Source organism: Anser cygnoides, chromosome Z (assembly GCF_040182565.1).
Source record: "Anser cygnoides isolate HZ-2024a breed goose chromosome Z, Taihu_goose_T2T_genome, whole genome shotgun sequence".
In the NCBI taxonomy this organism is placed as follows: Eukaryota; Metazoa; Chordata; class Aves; order Anseriformes; family Anatidae; genus Anser; species Anser cygnoides.
This window is the reverse complement of record NC_089912.1, coordinates 14,027,636-14,036,916: the sequence shown is the minus strand read 5'-3', so window position 1 is coordinate 14,036,916 and position 9,281 is coordinate 14,027,636. Positions and strand designations below refer to the sequence as shown.

The 9,281-nt window shown below is 42.1% G+C and overlaps 1 long non-coding RNA gene across 2 annotated transcripts; it reads left to right on the top strand.

Moving 5' to 3' along the window:
* Positions 1 to 227: 227 nt before the first annotated feature.
* On the top strand, positions 228 to 9,234 carry LOC106043721 (uncharacterized). Of its 2 annotated transcripts, none has more exons than XR_007158858.2 (4): positions 228 to 1,047; positions 1,921 to 1,992; positions 4,590 to 4,712; positions 9,102 to 9,234. It is a non-coding gene; the product is annotated as an uncharacterized lncRNA (long non-coding RNA). The 2 variants fall into 2 exon arrangements; XR_001211842.3 differs by lacking the exon at positions 9,102 to 9,234 and adding an exon at positions 7,033 to 7,183.
* The last annotated feature ends 47 nt before the right edge of the window (positions 9,235 to 9,281 follow it).

Sequence of the window (9,281 nt, the reverse complement as noted above, 5' to 3'; positions counted from 1 at the left end):
TCTCAGGACTGAGCTGGGCATGAAGGGACTCCGAACAGAGCTGGGTGACGGCCTCAGCAGCCCCAGGTGTCTGCCTTTCCCCGGTGGCAAAGGGTTGGGGCTGCTCTGCTGTCTTTCTGCCACCACGGTTCCCCTTTTCCAAGTGATATTCCAGGATGGGCACTGCATTTCTCCCCAAAATCTTACAAGCTATAAAAAAGTCCATGTTACTCGTTAAACTGTATGTCATCACTATAGCACCACTCAATCAAAGATCTCCATGTACTTTTTTAAGTAATAATTCACTTTCAGCATTTTAGGGCTGACAGTGCTTCTTTCATAGCCGAGCTGAGCAGCTACCCTTACAGACACAGTGCTGTGCATGGTACCTACAGTTCTGGTTGACTTCTGGTGCCACCGAGTGGTCCTTCAGTCAAGAAAGCAGCTTGGCCGGGATTATACTGAAGCACAGCCATGAGCAGACAGCTTCCAGCTCCTTGCATGGCTGGTACTTTTGTGCCACATTCACTGCTTTACATGGTGATGGTAAGGGTGGCTCCTGGGTTTGCCTAGCTAATGATACTGTGCAAAGTTGACAACATTGGAACACAGGTATGGATTTACCCACAGGTGCATAATATGTGTCTTAGAGAAGAGAAATGAAACCCTCCTAATAAGCAAGAGCAGTTAAGTGCAGAAAAAATAAACCATGTAACTGCTAACAAGGTCATTGCAGCAGTCCTTAAATTAAATCTGTCTCCATCAACACCTAACTAATGGTTGGTCATCTTCTTTTTGTATTGTGCCTCTGCAAACACACCCTGTTCTTGCATGTTTGCTGATTCCTGCTACAGGTGATGTAATAATACCTAATTTACATATTGATTAATAATTACCTTGAAGTTTATTCGCACCTTGAGGAGAGACAGTGGAACGCCACACAGATAATGTGGGGTCCATTAAGCCCACATCATAATAATATTGGAATTAAAAACTGGGGTGTTCAGTTTTGCTGGGTCAATATCACAACCTGGACTTTGGAAAACTGCCATTTTCACAGCAGTTAGGGTACAAAGCCACTGCTTTGTGGTAAAAAAGCCACTGTTAGGGTACAGCCACTGCTCAACTGTCCCTATTTACTTCAGATTTGAAAAACAGTTGGGCTTATTCTGGTTGTCAGAAATTACTCTGTTTGTTCTCATGCCTCACTACATTAGCTTCAGTGCATTTTGAGAATCCTCCATCTTCCCCTGCTGCTCTCAGCATTTGTCACCCCAGTGTGCCTTCATGGCTGGCTCCAGGAAAACTGCCCTTCCTGTCCCTGTCCCTGTCCCTGTCCCTGTCCCTGTCCCTGTCCCTGTCCCTGTCCCTGTCCTTCTCCCTCTCCCTCTCCCTGCCTCTCAACCCTGTCTCCAGACACAGGTTTCTGTACCAGAGCCCCCCACCTTGATCCCTAGGGGACTCACTTGCAGGTCGGAGCAGTGTAATTCAGCAAAGATGGTGAATGCATTTTCTTTCCCAGAGGAATGCATTATCGCTGAGCACCCAGCTATTACAATGTCTTTAGTAATGCCTCTCTGAATAGTAAACAACAACTAGAGGTGGAAAAATAACACGTAGTAATATAAATGAATAAAGTCCTCCCTTTTTTGCCTAGTTTCCTGTAGTAATTATTAAACTTTTCTAAATTAATTTACTGAGGTCTTCATATCCTCTACCATGCATTAAGCTTCATTATTACAAAATATTATAGATCTTTTATAATCTCTGACTGCTTGTTTTCAGTTTAACAAGAATAATAAAGGGACCAATTGCTGGGAATGAGACAGGCATACACAATGTTCTTAAGCTTACTAATTTTCTTTGTGCATCGAGCGTTATCCAGACTTCCTCGTCGGCTGACAAATGTCTCCAATGATATTTTTTCCTGTCCTTTCTCAGGGGACGACGACGCATATTCTCCGTTTCTGAAGAACCTCGCAAGCGGAGCATTCATTTACCCTCCTGGCTTTTGTAAGCTCCTTCCAGGTGTTTGACAGGCTGATGGGGGGCCAGTGGTGGCTGCTCCCCTGGGAATCAGAGCAGGGAAGGGCTGGTGACCACGGCCAGGGCATCCCAGGTGGCACCGCAGCAATGAGCAAGGGCTGCAGGGCAGATTTTGGTATCAAGCTGAAGTGCAAATCAGCAGACTTGCAGACATTTTCAGCTCCTCTGTAACTTGAGGTCTCGGTCTTGGTGGCTTTGGGGTGAAATAGGGGCGCTCGTCACCTTCACACAAAGATTCAGGCTGCAGAGGTTTGCCTGCCTGACAGACGTGAGAAAAAAAGCAGCCTTAAAGGTTGGTACATGTTCCCTGACAAGAACGCCTTTTAAGAGGGGCACGTAATGGGTCCTCTAGGATGTGTAACGAGGTAGGTTTAGGGCACCAAACAGCCCCCACTTAAACAATCAGTGCACAAGCACAACAGGAAAACAGCGGCAAGTATCTGACACAGCAGACAGGATCTACGAAAGGGCAGGGTCGATTATAGCCCGCAAATTTTTCTTTCTTCTCTGTGAAATGGTCAGTATAATAGAAAAATTGCACCTTGCTCCCTCAGTACGCTATCGAAACTGTGAGTTGTGTCAAAAGGATAGGTGCAAGGCCAAATTGCTGCTTTCATTAAAATCCTCCCATTGTATAGCCTTTTTTTAAACAACTAAAACCCATTCACCACTACACCTTCACTCCTATGTTCATTTTGACATGTATAATTTAATTTTTTAAGATTATTCACCATGGATAAGTTGTGAGACAGGCAGAGGACAGACTCCCTGCAGAAATCACTGGGCTTTGCTGCAGTAATTTTTCTCAGTTCTCTGATATTTTAGATTTCAAAAGCAAGGTCACAAACTTTAATTTTTTCTCAGCTTCTGTTTCTAGCGATTACAGTTTCATTACCCCCTCTTACTTTGTCTTGCACAATTTGATGGATGTTTTAAATACAGGAAGGCCATGTATGAGTAAAGAAACCAACAGGAAAAAATGCCCAAGTATGGAAAAAGTAGATCATGATCTTAAAGAAAAAAACAAATGTTTAAGCCGCAGCTTGATTCTTCATAGTTCCTCCAAAATCCTTCCTTTTCTGAGCTAACTGTATTTTTAATAGTTTGTGATAATCTTACATATCCACTTGATATCTGGCTGGGGGTGCTTTTATTTGTTTGTTTGTTGATAAACTCAAGTCAATGCAAATAAGAAAGAAGTCTGATGGTTAAAAGGCTTTCAGAAAAGAAATGTGTGGGAAATGAAATTGATGGAAGTTAAGAGGATATTTTGTGCCTGATAGGATGAAAAATATAGAAATTAATATTGGGACATTGTTTTTTCTTTGTATTTCATGACTGGGTTGCTCAGTTTATGGCTAGGCACATACCCTATTCAAGAAAAAGGTCAAACAGGTCAGTGAGCAAACAACTGAAGGAGCTTCTAACTAACAGCCTGTATGTGCAAGCAGTTAAGGAATAACGATTACAAATAAGGGAGAACAAGCTTTGAATTCACTTGAACTGCTGCTAGATGGGAATAAAAGAAGAAATGCTCAAACACTGATCACTTAAAGAAGAGATCGACTGGCTGGCATGGATGTGCAATAAACTGAGCGGGGTCACCAGTCTGTCCAAAGCCCATCCGCACTCTCTTAAGTCCTCTGTTTGGCCACACATATTATAACTGCGTGCTCCATCCTGAGGCCTGCAGCTGGCTGTATCACCAGGACTGCACGTTTCATTGCTGATGGTGAATATTTTGTAGGTTAGGAAACACTGTGACGATAGTGTCCTTGTAGCTTTTCCTTGAATGCATGACTTTTTTCTTCTCTGAATAAACAAGGTATTATTGTAAGAGACAAAACCTCAGCTTTTTAAAGGCTATGATTTAGCTCTATTTTATTTCTATCTGCTGCACTGTGCAATTACTAAGGGATTTGTCCTGCAGAACTTTTTCTCCCCTTTGAGTAAGGGGAGGAAAAGAGTTATTACAACAGCTGCGAAGGCCTTTAGAAAGGAGATTTTTGGTGTAACTTGAGCACTGAACTACTGTTGTCTTTGAAAAAACTCACCCTTAATGACATGCTTTGGCATCTGTTTTAATTTTGGTTGCTGACATACTGGTGAAGATTTCGCTTCCTTTCATTATTGTTTTCTCTAGGGAGCTTCCAGAGAATATATAAAACACACATATCTTCCTCTTACAATACCTGCGAGATGGATAATGCTAGCATCTCCTGTATCCTTTCTATACCTCTAGTCAGCTCTATTAAGAATATCTTTGTTTAGTCTTTGGGAAAACAAAATATATTTTTTTTACTGCCATCCTGAGGAAGTGGTTATTTCTCTGCACCGCACTGTGATACTGCCTTCAGTCACATCACACTAGAAAGCACCCATGTGTTTTTTCGCTATTATATTAAGATGCAAGGAGATTAAAGTTATATATTTCATTTAAGGTGATGTTTAGTTTCGGATGTTCCCAATCCAGGGTGTTTATGCCCAATTAGATACTCAGGAGGGCTTATTGTTTCAAGTGCTTTCAACTGGCATCAGAAGAGTAATGTTCTTTTTTTTTTTAGAACTACCTAAAATTAAAGCAAGCCTAAGTCACCGAGAGTCATCTGAACAGTGAATCACAGACTCCATGACTACAAGTTTCTAGACATACAAGTATCAAGCACTCCTTCAGAGCTCTCTGAAAGGTAAGGATGTGTGTTTCATCACTATATGCAAATCTGCGTCAAAAATACATCTGTGGGATAGGAATAGCACTGAGTGTCACCCATATTCACTGCCACGCCTTTGGTTTAAATATACAGAAATAAAGAAGCCATGCCGGATCTTGACTAAACTACGCACGCAGCTAATGCAACTGCAAAACAACAATGTGGTCTCTGTTGTCCTTGTGTTCACTTAAAATAGGATTTTCAGACAACATCTAAGGGTGACTGAGCTGCACTAATCCCCAAGACCTTTTTAAAAGTACAACATTTCATCTGCATTTGCGTTTTTGCCCTTTTGTTCTCTGTTTTGGGGACTGCTGGTCTGAACTTGGATGACGTATATATGGCATGCTTTTGGACATGTGTACGGCTTTTGTGTCCTTTTCCAGATGTCTGTCTTAATCGTTTCTGTCACACTAAGGTCCAAACATATGAGAGCTATGCCATACTTGTAGCCCCCCCCCCCCCCCCCCTTGCAATCCTTGTGCTTTGGCAAGACTCCTTTTTACCACAAACACAACCAGGATTAGGCCACAAGGTGGGCGAGAAGAAAGCCATGACTCCAGAGCAATGTTTCAAGAACACTGACAATAACACCCACTGCATCCTGCAGAGACTGGCAAGAGCATGAGGTCAAAACAGCTTTCCTTACACCAGTACAGATGGGCATGCTGCATTACTCCTGTCTTAGAGAAAGATTAAGTTTGTTGTGGCCAAAGCAGAGATTTGTGACATCTAGAGACTGAGAGTGCACTGATTAGGGTACAATTAACATTAGCTTGCCTTGAATCCGATGCAGATGAAAAAGTGTATCCAATGTAAGTATTTTGTGCCATCCTGACAGCACAGCCATACACAGCACATAAGCATTTTACATAGGTGTCTGAGCAATGTGACCAGCCGAGGAGGAAACGTGTATACATATAGTTGAATGTAGGAAGCACCTGGCTAGGAAGAAGTTGCCAGACCAGGTAAATATAAAAGACTGCAGTAGGCTGGATGTCCTGCTACATACAGAAGAAGGACGACGGTCAAAGCCAGACCTAAGATGAGCAGCAAGAGGCTCAGGTGAGATCCCTCATTCAGGAGGGGGCCAATGAGCACACAGGCATCAGGCAGGACACGGAAAGACAGAGAAGGAAGAAGACAGGCACACATCTGTTCAGGCTCTCCTCATTGAAGAGCTCCTGGGCCTGGTCACCTCGATTTCTGGCCACCAAGGGCCCAGACCACACGGCATTGAGCTCGAGGTACTGCTTACACATAGGTGACTCAGGGTAGCAGTGCGAGGACAAACAGTTTTACATATGTAGTAAAGATGATTAATACCATGTAAGAACTAACCATTAGCACAAAATGAGTTGTTAATGGATGAATTTAATAAAGGCTTTTGAGTTTAAAATTAGCCTGCTTAATCAGTCTGCTAAAAACTCCCATCACAATGATCACTAATTCCCTGATATATATAAAACATATTTAGTTGTGAGATTACCCTCTTTTTAGCTTTAATGGTCACAAATTAAAAATGTGAACTATTATCTTTTATGGGTGTCATGGTCCTTGGTTATAAACTTTAACTCATCCTTGCTCTGAGGGTACTGTGTCTGAACCCTACTGGGTTGTGTGCCTCTTTCTCAGTGAAAATAGTTAAACACAGTCTACTTACATAGCATATGAATAACCAGAAAATGTCAAGCTGACTGAAGCATCTGTAACTATGGCAGATAGCCGAGCAGGTAACTTTTCAGTCTAATCTGACTGCATGTTTACAGAATGTGTCCTTCTCTGGTATGAGATGGCCCAGCTCCACAGCAGTCCTTCGGGCCCAGGTGAGGTACTGGTCCCACCCATGAAAGCTAACACTGTAATTTGACCAGATCTTGGATTCTGTCTAGGAAAATGTACTTATTTGTTGAAAAGTGTAACAACTAATATTCTACCTGTCTGTTATTTTTAAGGTGCCACTGCTTATGTACCTAGTATGGAATCTCCTGCTGCTGTCAACAAATGCCCTACCACATGAATAATCACCTATAATTCTGCAAAAGCATACATTTTAGCAGCCCTGGAGTACCACTGGAAATATGTATATCTTGCTGTCCTGAGCTTTACAAAGATAAAACTAGGATTTCACCTCTTGTTCCCATTCCACTGCTATTTGTCTGAAGATTTTTTTCTCTTAGCTTCTGTTCATAAATTTCATATCAAAATAGTAGTGACTGAATTACAGCAGCCTTGGGTTCAATCAGCAGTGCTGTCCCTCTGCCTAACGCATTTGTTTTGCATATCTTTTTTTCAGCGTCACATCTTCTTCAGTTTGGTGTCAGGACATAACCTTGCTACTCTGTGTCAGATGCCGCTGTTATTACATTTCTGTAGCTGATGCTGTAACCGAAAGCCTTCTCTGTCTGAATGCTGTGCTTACAACTTCTTTGTCTGGACCACTGCTCAAGCATACCTATAACACTGCATATGACTGATGTTGTCATTTTCATTTAAAAATATATAAAAATTTTAATGATACTCCAATAGGTACTAGGAGGTTGGTAGTATCATAAAATATTTAATAATGTGCTCAAAGTTCAATTAGAAGTACCCACATGACTTTGCAGACTGAAATAGAACAATGATATAAAAGATCTCCAAATCAGGTTTCTATGAAGCAGATATTAGAAGCAGTTATGCAATACCCAGCAAAAGAGCGTTCATTTGAGTTTAGAAGCTGCTCCTCTGCTCTGACTAAAGGGTCTCATCTGTCCCACTTCAGGCTCCACTGATTCTGCCAATACTTTTCTGTTCCTAAAACACGTATTGGCATGTGCATTGTCATTAGAAATGCACTTAGCTTCTCTGAGCATGCATTAAACATAATTCTGTGAGACTTGCCAGGTGTTTGTGGAATAAATCTCATCACCTTGTGAGACTCTTGGCATTTTGTGTGGTCCTTGGTACCCCTGGGAGTTAGGGGCTGACCAGGATCCTCCCTTCTGCCTTGTTAAAACTTCCTCTAACCATACGGCATTTGGATCCTGTGGAATTAATGTGCCTTTCCTGCTCTCATTGCATGCCAGAGCACTGTGCTTTACCCTGCAAGGAGCCCACGGACAGCAGGTCCCAGAGCAGCCTGCTCTGCTGCCCGCTGCATATGCTGGGGCTCGTGGGCTTTGCTAGGATGCCATATCTTCAGTTTATAGATGAAATACACCACTCCTCCATATAAGAAATGCTTCACTTCTTACACAGCTGCTTTAAAATCACCCTAAAAACAAGCCAGCTTGAAGTAACAAAGAAGATAGCATCATAACGCCTAACATAGCATCACTACAAATGCTTTTAATAAAGTAAGCAAATGGAGTTGGGGCAGGAGGTAGCTGGAGTGAATCCTGAACGTGTTTACATCATGGTCATGCTCAGGTTCCTTGCTTCGGGCTGCATTCATCAGAAAAAGCTTTCGAATGGAGCTGCTTGCTCTGGGCAGCCAGCTCTGCTAGTTCCTCGGGGCACAGAAGTGTCCTGTGACAGGAACACACGGCCTCCGCTCTCCTTATGTGACTTCTCGACTCCTTGACGCAAAGTAGAACTTCTTCCTCCCACCTGGGTGGCTAAGGGTGATGCTTTTGCAGAGTGAAGTACCTTCATCTGTTGAGCATAGTATTTAGCATAATTTGCACACTGACAAAATGCTCAACAGAAATATTTGAATGGGAAAATGCAAGTGGCTCATTACCGGCTCTTGACTGAGATTAGACATGGCCATAATTAATCACTGCAGGATGACATTAAGTTTCATGTGACTGACCTCCTTCACAATCTCTGAGAAAGCCTAGCAATTACAAAATGTAGGTAACAATATGGTGCTGCTTCCTGTTTTACTCGTGTTCTGCACCTTTAGCTTTGTTTATAATTTTTATTGTTTCTTCCATCAACAAAATAATGTAATTGACTTTTACACGTCCTGCTTTTACAGGACAGTTTTCTCAGATAAACATATCAAGTCATATTCAGTATCTCATAATATGGCTGTAGTACTTATGGATCAAGGGTCTTCAGAGTCAGGGTGGTCAAGGACACTAGTTACAGGGTATACCACCCCTCACTGTGTGACCTCTAATAGAGCAACCTTCACATCAATAGCACAGAAAAATTAGTTACCTCTGAAGGTGGTAAGCAGCTAATCCATCAGCTGGTGAGTTCAATTCCATCCCCAAAGATGCTGCCAGCTGTAACTGTAGCTGTAACACTCTGGAAAACTGGTCTAGTGGGTCCTACCTGGCTTTATTTGACAACTTTCTAAATGCCATTGTGTTGCAGTGATTCCTGGATTTTTGAATGAACCAATTTAAACTCTGTTTGTCTGTTCCCTGTCAGGTATTCTGGAGAGAGCTGATACAGTGAAGTTTTCTGGTCTTTATTTTGAACTTACATTCTCAAATATGCTCTGGAAATGAAACCTTTCTCTTTGGAAGAGGTTGAGTAATAGGCTTGCTTCAAAACTGATTGAAATGGCATTTCACAATGAAAGCACACAACTTGGTCACTGTCAACACA